This window comes from Tamandua tetradactyla, chromosome 6, assembly GCF_023851605.1.
Source record: "Tamandua tetradactyla isolate mTamTet1 chromosome 6, mTamTet1.pri, whole genome shotgun sequence".
Taxonomy (NCBI): Eukaryota; Metazoa; Chordata; class Mammalia; order Pilosa; family Myrmecophagidae; genus Tamandua; species Tamandua tetradactyla.
In genome coordinates this window covers 57,212,897-57,231,312 of record NC_135332.1, presented here as the reverse complement: position 1 = coordinate 57,231,312, position 18,416 = coordinate 57,212,897, and the positions used below count along the sequence as shown (strand labels likewise).

Sequence of the window (18,416 nt, the reverse complement as noted above, 5' to 3'; positions counted from 1 at the left end):
ATAATTTGATTGTTTGTTCTTTTGTGGTTGAGTTGTATGATTTCTTTGTATATACAGGAAATCAAACCTTTGATATGTGATTTCCAAATATTTTCTCCCATTGAGTTGGCTGCCTCTTCACCTTTTTGACAAAGTCTTTTGAGGTGCAGAAGCATTTGGTTTTGAAGAGCTTCCATTTAACTACTTTTTATTGTTGCTTGGGGTCAGGCTGTAAAGTCGAGGAAGCTACCTCCTATTACTGGGTCTTGAAAATGTTTCCCTACATTTTCTTCTAGAAGCTTTATGGTGCTAGTTCTTAAATTTAGGTGTTTGACCCACTTTGAGTTAATTTTTGTGTAGGGTGTAAGATAGGGGTCCTCTTTCATCCTCTTGGCTATTGATATCCAGTTCTTCCATGCCCAATTATCGAAAAGACTATTTTGTCCCAGTTCAAAGGATTTGGGGGCCTTGTCAAAAATCAGTTAACCATAGATTTGGTGGTCTATTCCTGCACTCTCAATCCTATTCCATTGGTCAATGCTTCCGTCTTTATGCCAGTACCATGCTGTTTGACCACTGTGGCTTTATAATAGGTTTTAAAGTCAGGGAGTGTTAATCCTCCCACTTCTTTTTTCTTTTTTAGGATGCTTTTAGCTATTTGGAGTCTTTTTCCCTTCAAGATGAATTTGATAGTTTGCTTTTCCAAATCTTCAGAGTAGGTTGTTGGAATTTTGATTGTTACCATGTTGAATCAATTTGAGGAGAATTGACATCTTAACTATATTTATCCTTCCTATCCATGAGCAGGGAATGTCTTTCCACCTATTTATATCTCCTTTGATTTCTTTTAACAATGTTATGTAGTTTTCTGTGTATAAGTCCTTTACATCCCTACTTAAATTCATTCCTAAGTACTTGACTCTTTTAGTTGCTATTATGGATGGATTTTTTTCCTTAACTGATTCCTCAGCTGGCTCATTGCTTGTGTATAGAAATGTTACTGACTTTTGCACATTAATTGTATATCCCGCCACCTTGATGAATTTGTTTATTAGCTCAAGTAACTTTGCTGTAGATTTCTCAGGATCTTCCAAGTGTAGTATTATATCATCTGAAAATAATGAGAGTTTTATTTCTTCCTTTCTGATTTGGATGCATTTTATTTCTTTGTCCTGTTTGATTGCTTTAGTTGGAACTTCTAGCCTAATGTTGAATAATAGTGGTGATGGTGGGTATTCTTGTCTTGTACCTGATCTTACGGGGAAGGCTTTCAGTCTTTCTCTATTGAGTATGATGTTGGCTATCAGTTTTTCTTATATTTCCATTATCATATTGAGGTAGTTACCTTTGATTCCTATCTTTTGGAGAGTTTTTATCAGAAAAGGAGGCTGAATTTTCTCGAATGCTTCTTCAGCATAATTGAGGTGATCATGTGATTTTTCCCTTTCGATTTGTTAATGAGCTGTATTACATTAATTGATTTTCTTCTGTTGAACCATCCTTGCATTCCTGGTATAAGCCCCACTTAATCATGGTGTATAATTCTTTTAAGGTGTTGTTGGATTCAATTTGCTAATATTTTATTGAGAATTTTTGCATCTATGTTCATTAGGGGGATTGGCCTGTAGTTTTCCCTTCTTATAGCATATTTACTTGGTTTTGCTATTAAAATGATATTAGCTTCATAAAATGAGTTAGGTAGAGTTCCTTCTTCCTCAATTTTTTGGAAAAGTTTGAGCAGGATTGGTATTAGTTCTTTTTGGAATGTTTGATAAAATTCCCCTGTGAAGCCATCTGGCCCTGGAATTTTCTTTGTTGGAATATTTTTGATGACTAGTTGAATCTCTTTACTTGTGACTGGTTTGTTGAGATCTTCTATTTCTTCCTGAGTCAGTGTAGCTTGTTTATGTGTTTCCAGGAATTTGTCCACTTCATCCAAGTTGTCTAGGTTGTTGACATAGGTTGTTGGCCTATAGTTGTTCACAGAATCCTCGTATGATTCCTTCTATTTCTTCAGGGTCTGTGGTAACACATCCCTTATTTCTGATTCTGTTTCTTTGCATACTCTCTCTTTTTTTCTTTGTCAGTCTTGCTACTGGCCTATCAATTTTACTGATTTTCTCAAAGAACCAACTTTTGTTTTATTGATTCTTTCTATTGTTCTTTTATTCTCCCATTCATTTATCTCTGCTTTAATCATTATTATTTCTCTTCTCCTATTTGCATTGGGGTTAGTTTGCTGTTCTTTCTCAAGTTCCTCCAATGTGTGTTAAGTCCTTGATTTTTGCTCTTTCTTGTTTTTTAATATAGGCATTTAAAGCAACAAATTTCCCTCTCAGCACAGCCTTTGCTGCATCCCATAAACTCTGATAAGTTGTACTCTCATTTTCATTCATCTCCAGATAGCTACTGATTTCTCTAGCAATTTCTTCTTTGACCCACTGGTTATTTAAGAGCATGTTACTTCATCTCCATATAATTGTGAATGTTCTCATTCTTTGGTGGTTATTGAGATACTGTTTCATTCCATTGTGATTAGAGAAAGTGCTTTGAATAATTTCAATATTTTTAAATTTATAAAGACCTATTATGTGCCCCAGCATATGATCTATACTGGAGAATGTTCTATGAGCTCTAGAGAAGAATATATAACCTTGTGCTTTGGGGTGCAATGACCTATATATGTCCGTTAGGTCTAATTCATTTATCAAGTTATTTAACATCTCTATTTCTTTGTTGATCTTCTGTCTGGTTGTCCTATCTATAGAGGAGAATGGTGTATTGATGGCTCCTACTATTATTGTTGAAACATCTATCACTCCCTTCAGTTTTGCCAATGTCTGTCTCATGTACTTTGGAGCTCCTTGATTGGGAGCATAAACATTTATGATTGCTACATCTTCGTGGTGAATTAACCCTTTAATTAGTATGTAGTGTCCTTCTTTGTCTCTTATGATGCCTTTCCATTTAAAGTCTATTTTGTCTGATATTAGTATAGCTACTGCTGTTTTCTTTTGGTTACAACTTGCAAAGAAGATCTTTTTCCATCCTTGCACTTTTAGTCTATTTGTATCCTTGTGTTTAAAATGAGTTTCTTGTAAGCAGCATATAGCTGGATTATGTTTCTTAATCCATTCTGCCAATGTGTATCTTTTAATTGGTAAATTTAGTCTGTTAACATTCAAAGTTACTACTGAAAAGGTGTTTCTTGATTCCACCACCTTATCTATTTTATTTTATTTGTGAGATCTATATATTCTTTTCCCTCTTTCTCTTTGTATTCTTTCAATTACTCTCAGTGGTACTCTTCAATTCTATGACCTCCTCCAGACATCTCTCTCCTGTCTGTTTTTTTTCAGTTGGCAGAACTCCTTTCAGTATTTCTTGTAGGGCTGGTCTCTTGTTGACAAATTCTTTCAAGATGTCTTTGTCTGTGGAAGCTTTAATCTCTCCCTCAAATTTAAAGGACAATTTGGCTGGGTACAGAATTCTTGGCTGGAAGTCTTTCTCTTTCAGGATCTTGAATATATCATACCACTGCCTTCTTACCTTCAGGGTGCTAGTTGACTAGTCTGAACTCAGTCTTATTTGATTTCCCTTGCATGTAGTAGATTGCTTTTCTCGTGCTGCTTTCAGGATTTTCTGCTTCTCTTCAACATTTGACAGGCTGATTAGTATGTGCCTTGGGGAAGGCCTATTTGGATTTATTCTGTTTGGAGTTCTTTGGGTTTCTTTGACTTAGATATTTATGTCCTTTATGAGGGTTGGGGAGTTTTCTCCCATTATATCCTCAACTACTCTTCCTAGTCCTTTACTCCTCTCTTCTCCTTCTGGGACACCATGATTCTTATATTTGTGTGCTTTGCTTTGTCTATCATTTCCCAGAGTTCCCATTCAATTGTTTCCATCTCTTTTGCCATTTGCTGCTTTGAGTCTTCAAAGTCAATTATCCTGTCTTCTTTATCACTTATTCTTTCTTCTGTCTCTTTAAATTTGGTGTCGTGTGCCTCTAGTATGTTTTTTATTTGGTCAACAGAGTCTTTAATCTCTGTGATATCCACTATTTTTCTTTTTGTTCTTTAAAATTCCTCTTTGTGCTCCTCTACTGTCTTACTGATCTCCTTTATATCATTTGCTATCCCACCTATTTTATTAAGTAGAGTTGTATGAACATCTTTGATTAGTTGTTCCAACATCTGTGTCTCCTCTGGTGTTCTAATTTGGTCATTAGGCTGGGCTATATCTGTCTGCCTTGTGATATACTTAGTGATCTTCTGCTGTCTTTCTTGCATGTAGATATCTTGATTGATTTACTTTTGGAGTTGATTTCTTTCAGTACTCTAAGGCTTTGTGTTTGTGGGATGGCTGTACAGCATGGAGCAGGGCATGGGGTGGAGCACTCAGTATGGTGATTTGTTTCAGGACAGGTATGGGAACAGGTTGGGGATGTTATGCTGGTGCTTGTGAACGTGGACACCCAGCAGCCAGGGAATATGTAGCTGTGTGGATGCACCGGTCTGGGGATGTAACCCTGGTCTAAGGCATGGGGCCCTTTGTGTGCCTGCATAGAGCTGTGGCAGCAGGTCAGCGTTATGCCTTTGTGGATTGGGGGCAGATGTGACCTGGTTGTGCAGGTTGGCACTTTCTCATAGCAAGGAAGTGAGGCTGAGGCTTGTGCACATGCATGGTTCTAGGATTGCTGTAACATGCAGTTCCCAGAGCTGCATAATGTGATTGGGGCCCGTGAGCATGTGTAGGCCTGGCAGTGCCATAAATGGATGCTCTGAGCTCATATAGGGTAAGGTGAGGCTGTGCAACAATATGCAGGGGTAGCCGAGGTATGGAGCTTTATGCGCTGGTAACAGCCTAGAGGGAACAGGGAGGGAGAGGTAGTGCTTGGGAGGGTTGTAGGAGAAGTGGGTTGTGCTGCACTTGGGGTGGGTGCTGGGTGGTGGAGGGCACCTGGAACGCAGGGAATGGGAGGGGATCAGGGGTTCAGCTGTATGCAGTGTGGGGTGAGTCACTGGTGAGAGTAGTGCACCCAATGAGGGTAGCGTGCCCAAGGAATGCAGCCTGGCTTACTTCCTAGTCCCATGTACCTGTCCGTGCACTCCTGCAGGCTCTGCCGCTCCATGCCTCCTCATCAGGCTCCAGCCTTTTGCCTCCCAGCTCCTTGGCCTCTGCCACCAGGGCTTCTGTATGTGGTGCAGAAGGCTCTCCTAGGTCAGCTGCACTCCTGAATTGCTGCCTCAGTTGCCCTGCTGCCTGTTCTCTAACTTTTCCTTGGAGCAGGGCTAATCTCAAGCTGCTCTAGTCGGCCATCTTCCCTAACCCAAGTCATTCTTGAATAGAATATTTTTACAATATTTTCAGCCTAAAGTAAAAATTAACAACAAATATTATATTCTAGTTAATGGTTTGTTCTTCATGGTGATATGGGTTAATATTTTGAAACTATTTTGTGCAATCTATAATTAAGCAAATAAATAAATATATTGCGGATAATAGGCAAACTTTCCACTCTTACAGAAGGGAGTTACAAGCCTGGGAAGAGGAAAAGTTAAATCACCCTATGGTGTTGCACTGAAATTAGAGGTATCAGTGTAGACTTATCACCTCGAAGATGGATAGATATAAATTAGATAGATTACATAAATAATAGATAGATAGATAGATAGATAGATAGATAGATAGATAGATGATAGATAGATAGATAGATCTATGACAGATGCAGAGATGTGTGCATATGATATGTGTGGATATGCATATATACATTTCCTAGCTCTGTCCATTGAGAGAGCTGAAAGCAACAACTGGAGGACTTGCTGGGCTTGGCAGCTCCTGCACTTTGAAGGTAATAGGGGCCACCCAGTTTCCGCCCTCCATGGGCGTTTCTCACCAGCCCTGCAGAGAGACTTCTTAACCACTGTAACCAAGGAAGGATATGATATGAGGTGAGTGGACATAACCCCTTTAGAGCAAAGGAAATTGACTTTTGATATCCATTCATTGGTTCAGGATTTGGAAACCCATCGATTTAACAAAGCACAAGCATTATCCTCTTTTTCAAATGTCAGCCTGGATATTATTATCTATAAAGAGATGATCACTCAAACTCAACAAGAAATAACAGTACAGCAGCTGACGGCTCATTTGGACTCCATCAGAAAAGACATGGTTATCCTAGAGGAAAGCGAATTTGCAAATCTGAGAGCAGAGAACGAGAAAATGAAAACTGAATTAGGTCAAGTTAAACATCAACTGATACATGAAACCAGTTGAATTAGAGCAAGTAATAAATTGTATTACAACCTAAAAAGGAGCAGAGTAACAGATATGTTTATAGATCAAGAAAAGAAACTTGTGGAAGCAATCACAGAATTTACCAAAATGGATAACCAAATCAAAAGTGTTATTTCAGAAACCAGTAATAAAATTGACACTGAAATTGCTTCCTTAACACCGATGGAGTCTAAAAGAATTGAGACCAAAAAAAATAAAAATAAAAAAATAGATAATCCATTATCTTGCGCCTCAGGGCTTACTTGCTTGGCAATAGCACTGGGATTTTATGGCTTCTGGAAACAGCACTAAACCTGCTATATTTATGCTCCTCCTGCTGCTGCTGCTGACTTTTGAGAACACTACACCAGAATAGATTTACTTTGAACTCAATTGCATAAGCACATGTGGACTAAAAAGGAGTGTTTTACAATGAGAAGATCTGTTTGTCTTTATTTTGTGGTTTTAAAAGCTGCCATTTAGGGGTGTGAGGGTAGTTCAGTGGTAGATTTCTCGCCTTCCATGCGGGAGACCCAGGTTCAATTCCCAGCCCATGCATTTCTCCACCCCCACCCCACCCCACCCACAAAACAACAACAAGCAAGCAAACAAATAAAAATTCAACAAATGATGCTGCAATCATGGAATACTCACATGAAAAAAGAATGATTAGTGATGCCACCATATAGTACACAAAGTAAAAAAAAAGCTGCCATTTCCTTTTTTTTTTGCTTTTTCACAAGAGGTTTGCTGCCAGCACACAGGTGTCCTGAAAACCATTGCTATATCTTAAGGTAAAATGGGAACAGAAAAGACTCATATCAATATTGTCATTATTTTTGTATTATAACACATAGATTTGGGAAAGACCACCATGACTGGCCATCTGATTTACAAATATGGTGGAATTCACAAAACAATCATTGAAAATTTTGAGAAGGAGGGTGCTGAGAATCTCCACTGAGGTGCACACTGCTCACCTCCCAGCCTCAGGGTTGGCAGCTTATAGCACACACCTCAATCAATGGACCAAGCTGAAATTGCACCTGTTTTCCAACCAGCTCACCCAGCTGCTGTAGTTAGGGAGAAGCAGGCCTGAGGGGTAAAAGGAGGCCCAGAAGTGCCATCTGCTGGGAAGAAATGGAAAGTGCAGACTGGCAAAATGCCTAACTGCCTAGCTTCAAACAGATCCCCAAGTAGAGTTGCATACACAGCATGAAGTTTGGGCTTTGGTTTGGCAGGGAATTATTAACAAAGTGCAAAAGAAGACCTTCAAAGCAAATTCGAGCAAATACAAAAACTTAGATGACTAAGGGAAAACAACTTTCAAAATAACTCTATCAAGATGACCAAATGCCTTGAGCCAGCAGAAAAATCACAAAGCACATGAAAGGAAGGCAGATATAGCCCAACTAAATGACCAAATTAAAAATCAGAGGAGACACAGACTCTGGAACAACCAATCAAAGACGTTTATACAAATCTCCTAAATAAATTCAATGTGTTGGCTAATGACATAAAGGATATCAAGAAGACATTAGAAGAGTGTAAAGAAGAATTAAAAAGTGTAAGTAGGAAAATAGCAGATATCAGAGAGATAAAAGATACTGTAAACCAAAAATACATACATACTAGAGACACACAATAGCAGTTTTGAAGAGGCAGAAAAAAGAATAAACTAACCGGAGGGTAGGACAATTGAATTTTAATCCACAAAAGAACATATGGCAAAAAAAAGACGGAAAAACTTGTATTGGATCTAACGGGAATGATGGACAACACGAAGCACACAGATGTAAGAATCATTGATGTCCCTGAAGGAGAAGAGAAGAGTAAAGGCTAAGAAGATTAATTGAGAAAATAATGGGAGAAACTCCCAATAGAGAATTAAACATTTGATAAGTGAATTAGTCTTAACAGACCTATAGGTCATCACACCCAAAAACACAAGGATATACATTCTTCTCTAGTGCTCATGGAACGTTCTCCAGGATAAATCATATGCTGGGGCGCAAAACAGGTCTTCATAAATTTTAAAAGATTGCAATTATTCAACCCCCAAGCAGAATAAATCCAAATAGGCCTACTCCAATACACATATCAATCAGTTGGTCAAATGTTGAAGAGAAGCAGAAAGTCCTGAAAGCAGCAAGAGAAAAGTGACTCACCACATACAAGGGACACCACATAAGGCTGAGTTCAGACTACTCAACAGGCACCATAGAGGTGAAAAGGCAGTGGTATGATATATTTAAGATCCTGAAAGAGATGATTTCCAGCCAAGAATTCTTTATCCAGCCAAGTTGTCCTTCAAACATGAGAGGGAGATTAAAATTTTCACAGGCAGCCAAAGTCCGAGAGAGTTTTTCAACAAGAGACCAGACCTACAAGAAGTACTAAAGGGAGTTCTGTTGGTGAAAACAAAAACAAGAGACGGAGGTCTGGAGGAGGACCCAGAACTGAAGAGCACACGTAAAAGTAATTTAAAGGTTAAAAATAAAAAGAAGAGGGAAAAAATATCTAGGTCTGACAAATAAAAACCAAAGGATAAGATAATGGATTCAAGAAATGGCTCTACAGTAATCACTTTGAATGTTAATGGATGAAGTTCACCAATTAAAAGATAGAGATTGGCAGAATGTATTGAGAAATATGATCCATCAATATGCTGCTTATGGGAGACTCATCTTAGACTCAAGGATACAAATAAGTTGATAGTGAAACGATAGGAAAAGATGTTCCAAGAAAGTTGCAACCAAAAGAAAGTAGGAGTAGCTATACTAAAATCAGACACAATAGACTTTAAATTAAAAACATCATAAACGAGAAGGAATTGTCCCTATTCATAAAAGGGACAATTCACCAAGAAGAAATAACAATCATAAATGTTTATGCTCCCAATTAAGGGGTTTCAAAGTACATGAAACAGTCACTGGAAAAACTGAAGGGAGCAATAGACTATTCCACAATAATTATGGGAATAGTGGGAGGCTTCAGTACACCACTGTCTTCTATAGATAGAATAACCGGACAGAAAATCAACAAGGAAGTAGAGAATATAAACAATTAGTCCTAACACACATATAGGTCATAATACCCCAGATTTCCAGGATAGACATTCTTCTTTAGTGCTTATAGAACGTTCTCCAGGATAGATCATATGCTAGGGCACAAAACAGGTCTTTATAAATTTTAAAACATTGAAATTATTCACAGTACTTTCTCTGATCACAATGGAATAAAGCTGGAAATCAGTAATCATCAAAGAACCAGAACTTTCACAAATATATGGAGATTAAATAATACACTCTTAAACAAACAGTGGGTCAAAGAAGAAATTGCTAGAGAAATCAGTAAATATCCGAAGATGAATGAAAACGAGAATACGACATATCAGAACTTGTGGGATGCATCAAAGGCAATGCTGAGAGGAAAATTTATTGCCCTAAATGCTTATATTAAATAAAGAAGAAAACCCCAAAATTGAGGACTTTACTTCTCAGTGGGAGGAACTAGAGAAAGAAAAACAAATAGAAGAAGAGAAATAACAAACATTAAAGGAGAAATAAATGAATTGGAGAATTTTAAAGTAATAGAAAGAATCAATAAAACCAAGAGTTAGTTCTCTGAGAAATCAATCAAATCAATAGATCCCTAGCTAGGCTGACAAGGTAAAAAGGAGAGAGGATGCAGATAAGATCAGAAATCAGAGGTGTTTGCTCCCATGGAAACTTAAGAGAGAAAAACAATCATAAGAGGACACTATGAGCAACTATACACCAACAAACTAGACAACTCAGATGAAATGGACAAATTCCTAGAAACACACAAACAACCTGTACTGAATAGAGATGAAAATGAAGCTCTCAATCAACCAATCACAGGTAAAGCAATTCAATCATCAAAAATTTTCCTGTAAGGAAAAGCCAGGGCCAGATGGCTTCACAGGGGAATTTTATCAAACATTCCAAAAAGAATTAACACCAATCCTGCTCAAACTCTTCCAAAGAACTGAGGAAAGAGGAACACTGCCTAACTCATTTTATGAAGGTAACATCACTCTAATAATAAAACCTGGTAAAGATGCTACAAGAAAGGAAAACTACAGGCCAATCTCCTTAATGAATATAGATGCAAAAAGTCTTAACAAAATATTAGCAAATTGAATATAATGACATATTAAAAGAATTACACACCATGACCAAGTGGGGATTATGTCAGGAACATAAGGATGGTTCAACACAAGAAAATCAATCAGTGTAATACAGCACATTAACAAATCAAAAGGGAAAAATCTCTTGATCATCTTGATGGATGCTGAAAAAGCATTCAACAAAATTCAGCGTCCTTTTCTGATAAAAACACTTCAAATGGTAGGAATAGAAGGAAATTTCCTCAATATAATAAAGGGCATGTATGAGAAATCCACATACTCCATGGGGAGAGACTGAAAATCATCCCCCTAAAATCAGGAATGAGACAGGGATGTCCTCTGTCATCACTATTATTCAACATTGCACTAGAAGTTCTAGTGAGGGCAATCAGGAAAAAGAAACAAAAGGCATCCAAATTGGGAAGGAAGAAGTAAAATTTTCATTATTTGCAGAGGACATGATACTGGGAAAATCTGAGAAATCTATGACAAAGCTATGTGAGCTAATAAATTCAGCAAAGTGGTGGCATGCAAGATCAATGTGCAAAAATCAGTAATGTTTCTATACTCAAGCAATGACTTAACTGAGAGACAGTTAAGGAAAAATTCCATTCAAAATAGCAAATTAAAGAATCAAATATCTAGGAATAAACTTAAGCAGGGGTGTAAAGGTCCTATACGTTGAAAACTACAGAACATTGATAAAAGACATTAAAGGAGATCTAGGTGGAAAGTCATTCCACGTTCATGGATAGAAGGTTAAATGCAGTTCAGATGTCATCCTAACCGAATTGATCTACAGATTCAAGGCAGTACCAATCAAATTCCAACAAACTACTCTGAAGGCTTGGAAAACATGTTATAAAATTCATTTGGAAGGGAGGGAGAACTTGACTAGCTAAAAATATTCTAAAAAAGAACAAATAAATGGAAGGACTAACACTTGCTTATTTTTAAGTTTTTTACAAAGTCACAGTGGTCAAAAAAAATATTTGGATATCATGTATCAGACAAAGGTTTGCTATCCTGTATACATAAAGAAATCATAAAAAAAGAAATCGTATAACTCAACAACAAAAGAACAAGCCAATTATAAAATGGGCTAAAGATATTAATAGACATTTGTCCAAAGAGCAAATACAGATGTCTAAAAGCACATGAAGTGATGCTCATTTTCATTAGCTTTAAGGGAAATGCAGATCAAAACCACAATGAGATATCATCTCATACCTGTAAGAATGACTGCTATTAAATAAACAGGGAGGGCGGGCCACGGTGGCTCAGCAGGCAGAGTTCTCGCCTGCAATGCCAGAGACCTGGGTTTGATTCCCAGTGCCTGCCCAAACCAAAAAAATAAAGAGAAAAAAATGCACGTTCAAATAAACAGGAAACTACAAATGTTGGAGAGGATGTTGGGAAATTAGAACACATATGCACTGCTGGTAGGAACGTAAAATGGTACAGGTGCTATAGAAGACAGTTTGGCGGTTCCTTAGTTACCTAAATATCAAGTTGCCCATGACCCGGCAATACCACTACTCGGTATATACACAGAGGAGCTGAAAGCAGTGACACAAACAGACATTTGCACACCAATGTTCATAGCAGCATTATTTGCCATTGTCAAAAGATGGAAATAATCCAAGTGCCCATTGACAAGTGAGTAATTAAAATGTAGCATTAGTATATACATATTAGTATATACATAAGTGAGGATAATGTGAGACGTAACTGTTGACTTTGGACGTTATATGTGAAGCCCAATGAATGGAGGTGACTGTAGGATACATCGACTGAGGAGTAGAATGGCGAACTATGGTATATACATATGTTGGAATATTGTGTGGTTACAGAAAGGAACAAAGTCACGAGGCATGCAACGAGGTGAATGAAACTCAGGGACATGTGGTACCAAATAAGCTGGAACAAGGGAACAAATGTTGCGTGGTCTCTTTTAGAAAATACACATAAGAAAGCTGGGAGGCCTAGATGGAAGCTCCTTATAGCAGTCACGCTTAATCCAGAGCTGTTAATATTATTTCCAGATTCTGGGATGCTGTGCTTTATATATTCAACCTGGTATCTCCCTGGAATTTTGGGAACTTGTGTGACACCTAAACTCAGAGTTGGAGTTTTGCAGCCATGGCAGTCAGCATTATTATATACAACAATTGTTAAAGAAACCAAAAAAGAGATCAGGCTCTTCAATTAGAGATAGAACAAAGCCGATTGGGTCAGGACTTAGGTGAGAGGGGTAAGGAGGACACTGTCTGTATTTGCAAAAAGGCAAATTATCTGACTGACACCAGAGCTGCCACCCAAAACACCAAGTTCAAAGTTAAAGGCTAGTCAAGAAAACCACCTACTGATAGCAGGAAACAACACTAAGTGGAGAAAATAAATGGAATCTAAAATCTCTACAACTTAGTATTCATAATGTCCAGAACATAATCCAGAATTACTGAATACATTTGTGGAGAGCTGCCTCCCAGGTCAGGCCTAGTGGTCGCGCTGCAGCCTGCTCTAGAGTTCCCCCCGCCCATCGAGTGAGTCAAGATGGCGCCCGCATCCTGTTTCCGCGTATGACGTACGCGCCCACCAACCCTATCTTCCAATCACCTCTGTATACGTGGCACTAACCTATTGGGTTTGGGCACAGTATATAAGAGGTTACCCGGACGGGGTGGGTGGAGACGACCCACAGGGAGCCGTGCCTGACGGCCGCATAGAGGTTGTCCCCCCGCGGGATATTTCGCCCGCGCGGAACCTGTAACAGAGAATGCAAGCTTAACTCCAGTAAAGGTCTGTGCTTACAACTGCTACGTGTCTTGGATCTGTGTTTCTCACCAGCGCGGATTTGTCTGCGTCTCTCTGTCTCTCCTCATTGTCTCACCCGCCGGCCGGGGGCTTGACGCTGAGCGAGAAGTCGCGGACAAGTGGTGGCCCGTACGGGGAACCCTTCTTCTGCTGCCTTTCCCCGAGCTGGTGAGGACGTGCTTCTTGAGTTCGCAGCGGACTTCCCGCGTCTGATCACCGCGAGAAGGTGAGTGCTTCTTATTACGTGAGAGTTAAGGGCTGTGGGCGTTCAGGTAGCCCCAGTGAATCGGGAGAGCTCCCCGATTGATTAAAGTACAGTGCCGACTGCAAGCATGGGGCAGTCAGGAAGTTCACCTTTGTTAGCTCCCTTAAAGACCCTTTTAGCGGACGGCTCCTGTGAAAGTGAGCCGCCCACTTGCAAGCCGCCAGAGTCAGACGTTAGTTCGGACGACTCTGACTCGGAGTCAGATAGTAATGAGACCGAGGGTGCAGACGCGCCTCCGCTGATCGATTGGGGGAGGCCCCCTGTCTCACCCACGCAGCCTTCCGCCCCGCCAGCGCCTGCTGCAGGGACGCGGCGGCTTCCGGTGAATGGTTTTGGTGATCTCGCCAAAAACCCTCACCACGGGCTCCCTCTGGTGGCCGAATCAGGTAATTACAGTGGCTGTTCTCCAACTTCTAAGCGCTTGTTAAAAAGAATGGGATATGTCCCCGGCAAAGGCTTAGGAGCCTCATTGCACGGGCGCGCAAGGCCTATACAAGCTGTCTCCAATTCTGACAGACGAGGCCTGGGTTTTTCCTAGGGGCCACTGAGGGGAGATTCCCACCCACACCTATAAAACTAAAATGGAAGACCAGTACCCCGGTGTGGGTGCCTCAGTGGCCATTATCACAGGAAAAACTCTCAGCATTGCATACTCTAGTGTCTATACAGCTAAAAGAGAGCCATATCATTCCCTCCACATCGCCTTGGAACACACCCGTATTCGTCATAAAAAAGAAATCAGGCAGATGGAGATTGTTACATGATTTAAGAGCCATTAATAATTGCATGGAGTCCTTAGGACCTGTTCAGATGGGGTTGCCCCTTCTCTCAGCTCTGCCAGAGCATTGGTCTATTTTCATCTTAGACATCAAAGACTTACTAAAGAAACAGAAAGGGGGAATAGGTCACGGCCTGTCCCCAAAGGCTCAACTGTCTATAGCCTTGTTTACGTATAATTTTTTAAATGAAAATTCACTAGGAATGACACCTGCTCTTCAGCACACCACTCCGAGTCCTCCACATAGAGGTCTAGTTCGTTGGAAGGATGTCCTGTCAGGACAATGGCAAGGCCCTGACCCAGTGCTCAGCTGGGCCAGAGGCTCTGTTTGTGTTTTTCCCCAGGAACCAGGACGTCAACCTGTGTGGGTTCCAGAAAGACTGGTGAGAACCGTGACATCGCCCGAGGACGCCAAGGAACTGTTGCCCAGAAAATTGATAAGCCTCCAACCAGAGCCACCAGATCCGGCCTCCAACTCTGCTGATGATGGTGGCGACCGACAAGATGACAACGAAAGCGCCGGTCACCCTTCGATTGTTTAGAAGGGGGACCAGTTTTAATAACCCCCGTTGCCTTCGACCTTTCCAAACTGGGCGAGACTGTACAAAGTCTGTGGAACCGAGTCACCTCTTGGTTCTCTTGGCCCAATTTGACTACTTGGATTCTCGTAGCGGTGGGACTATTAGTGGGATTAGTCACTGTTAAATGCTTGTTAGAACGCTTGTTCCAGACACAGCAGCAATTGCGTGTTACTACCATGTTGGCTATGTCACTCGCCCCTGGTGCTCCTGACAACGACCGCCCTGCTGCCCAGTCCCCCATTTCACCGTATGACCCATCCCGGCCACTCAGGGCGGGACGCTCGAAAGCAAGGTCAGCGGCAAGGCCCATGGCTGTGTCCCGGGTATAAAAGGCGGCACCAGATGTCATAATTTTGGTCTTAGGATGATCTCTAAGGCAGAGTCACGGTCCTGGCCAGACTAGACTCCGGCCATTGCACAGAGACATCTAGTGACACCCTCGACTCTGGTTGCCGCTCTCCTGAGCCCCGCTTAGCCCAGTTGTGAGGCGAAGCACTGCAGGGAGAGTCACGTGGTTTCCAGTTCACGGGCTCTCCGGTCTCTATATGAGGAGGCATTCTGGTCGGTGCCAGAGGTTCAGCCGCAAGATGGCTGGAGCCTAGTCCAGACTCCCCAAAGCACCAAAACAAGTAGTGGGCTAATCAAGCTCACGGGAGCTCACTCATCAATGGAGACACTGGGTCTAAGAAAGGGTCTACGGACCAAAAATAATTAAAAAAGGGGGAGATGTGGAGAGCTGCCTCCCAGGTCAGGCCTAGTGGTCGCGCTGCAGCCTGCTCTAGAGTTCCCCCCGCCCATCGAGTGAGTCAAGATGGCGCCCACATCCTGTTTCCGCGTATGACGTACGCGCCCACCAACCCTATCTTCCAATCACCTCTGTATACGTGGCACTAACCTATTGGGTTTGGGCACAGTATATAAGAGGTTACCCGGACGGGGTGGGTGGAGACGACCCACAGGGAGCCGTGCCTGACGGCCGCATAGAGGTTGTCCCCCCGCGGGATATTTCGCCCGCGCGGAACCTGTAACAGAGAATGCAAGCTTAACTCCAGTAAAGGTCTGTGCTTACAACTGCTACGTGTCTTGGATCTGTGTTTCTCACCAGCGCGGATTTGTCTGCGTCTCTCTGTCTCTCCTCATTGTCTCACCCGCCGGCCGGGGGCTTGACGCTGAGCGAGAAGTCGCGGACATACATTAAGAATAAAAGAGTGGGACATATTCTCTAAAGAAAAGAAAATCTATTAAGCCCAACTCTGAAATGAGCTAGATGTTGAGTCTAACAAAGATTTAAAATGGCTATTATAATTATTCTAAATTAAGTGAAAAGAAAAAAATGCTTTCAATGAATGAAAATCTCAGCAGAGAAAAGGAAAATAAAATTGAAATTCTAGAACTGAAAAACACAATTTCTGAAATTTAAAACAAATCACTAGGTGCATTTAACAGCCAAATGGACATTTCATAAGGAAGAGTTAATAAACCTGAAGTAAAGGAAAAATTACCTAAGATGGAGAATAAAGAGAAATAAAGATTGAAAAACATGAACAGGGTCCCAGAAACTGGTAGATGATATATAAAAGTCCAACACTGTGGAACTGGAATATCAGAAGGAGAGGAGAGAGAGAAAATGGGGGAGAAAAAATATTTGAAGAAACAAGGGCCTCAAACTTTCCAAATCTGATGAAAGAAATGTGCAGTATAAGATGCAGAATAAATGTGGAAAAGGCCACACCTGGCATAATAAATTGCTGAAAGCCAAGACAAATAGAAAATGTTGAAAGCCACAAGAAACAAAGATAAATGACATGCTAGGAAACAATTATATGATTAAAGTTGACTTCTCGAAAGAAACCACTAGAGACAGAAGAAAGTGGAACAGCACTAAAAAAAAACATGGAATTCTACATTCAGTGAAAATATCCTCTAAGACTGAAGGTAAAGTATAATCATTTTCAGGTATAAGAAAATTTATTTGTCACCCGCAATTTTTTTCTACAAGAAATTGTAAAGGAATTCTTTGGCTGAAGGGAAATGATACCAAATGGAAACTTGGATCCTCTTACAGTTTTAACAGGAAGACTAACAATCCAGAAAAAGTGAGCAAAATATTTGAACAGGCCCTTTATAGAAGAAGATATAAAAATGTCCAGTAAATACATGAAAATTACTCATCACTTGTCATCAGATAAATTCAAAGAAAAACTACAGGACAACTACCACTGAGTCTCTCAGACATTCTGGTTTGCCCCTCACCAATGCATGTCTTACTTCCTTACTAAAAGGAGTTTCCTCTGTATCTTCACGAGGAATATAATCAGGCGGTGATGCCCCTGATCTCACATAAGGTTCCTGCTATCCTCACCTTTCCGACTCCTTCCTCAGTATTCCTCCAGGGCAATGCCAGCAACCCCCACCTCATTTACTGTCTTGCCCAAGCTTTGGGGAGACATCTCAGCAGGTTATTAGGATCTGCTCTGGACATCTTTGCCAGATGCATTATCCTCAGTCTGAGAAGAGTCCTCCCTTGTACTCCCTTGAACTCTCCCTATTTGCCATTTCCTGCCCCACTCCCTTGGTCCTCATAACCTGTTTCAGCACATGCTCCTCCAGAAACTGGAGGAATTGACAATTCCTGCCAGGATTTATGGTCATTGTATTAGTTTCTGCTTGCTGCTGTAACAAATTACCACAAATTTCATGACTTAAAACAACAGAATTTTTTCTCTTGCAGTTCTAGAGGCCCAAAGTCCAAATGTGTCGTCCAGGGATAACAAGGTGTCAGTAGGGCTGGTTCCTTCTGGGGATCCAGGAAAGAATCCATTCTCTCTTCCAGCTTCTGACGGCTGCTCACATTCCCCAAGCTAGTGGCCATGTCACTGTAATCTCTGCTCTATTGTCACTTGCCTTCTTCTCTGCAGTAGAAAATATTGCTCTGCTTCTCTCATATAAGGACACTCGTGATTACATTGGGCCCATCCAGATAATCTGAGGTAACATCCTTATCTCAAAGCCCTTAGCTTAATCACATATTCAAAGTCCCCTTTGTCATATAAAGTAGCAGTTGCAGATTTATATGTCTATCTTTGTGGTCTGTCAGCCTACTACAATCAGGTAGATGAATTCTTTTCAGTGAGTGTTCTAGTTTGCTAGCTGCCAGAATGCAATATACCAGAAATGGAATGGCTTTTAAAAAGAGGAATTTAATCAGATGCTAGTTTACAGTTCTGAGGCTCAGAAATTGTCCCAATTAAAACAAGTCTATAGAAATGTCTAATGAAAGGCATCCAGGGAAAGATACATTGGTTCAAGAAGGCCGATGAAGTTCAGAGTCTCTCTCTCAAATGAGAAGGCATATGGCGAACACAGTCACAGTTTCTCTCTCAGCTGGAAGGGCACATGGCGAGCAAGGCATCATCTGCTAGCTTCTTCTCCTGGCTTCCTGTTTCATGAAGCTCCCCGGGAAGCACTTTCCTTCTTCATCTCCAAAGGTTGCTGCCTGGCAGACTCTGATTCTCGTGGCTATATCGTTCTACTCTGCTCTCTCTGAATCTCCTTCATTCT

At 40.8% G+C, this 18,416-nt stretch overlaps 1 pseudogene; it reads left to right on the top strand.

Moving 5' to 3' along the window:
- Window positions 1-5,700: 5,700 nt before the first annotated feature.
- LOC143686669 (coiled-coil domain-containing protein 90B, mitochondrial pseudogene) lies at window positions 5,701-6,573 on the top strand (annotated as a pseudogene).
- The last annotated feature ends 11,843 nt before the right edge of the window (window positions 6,574-18,416 follow it).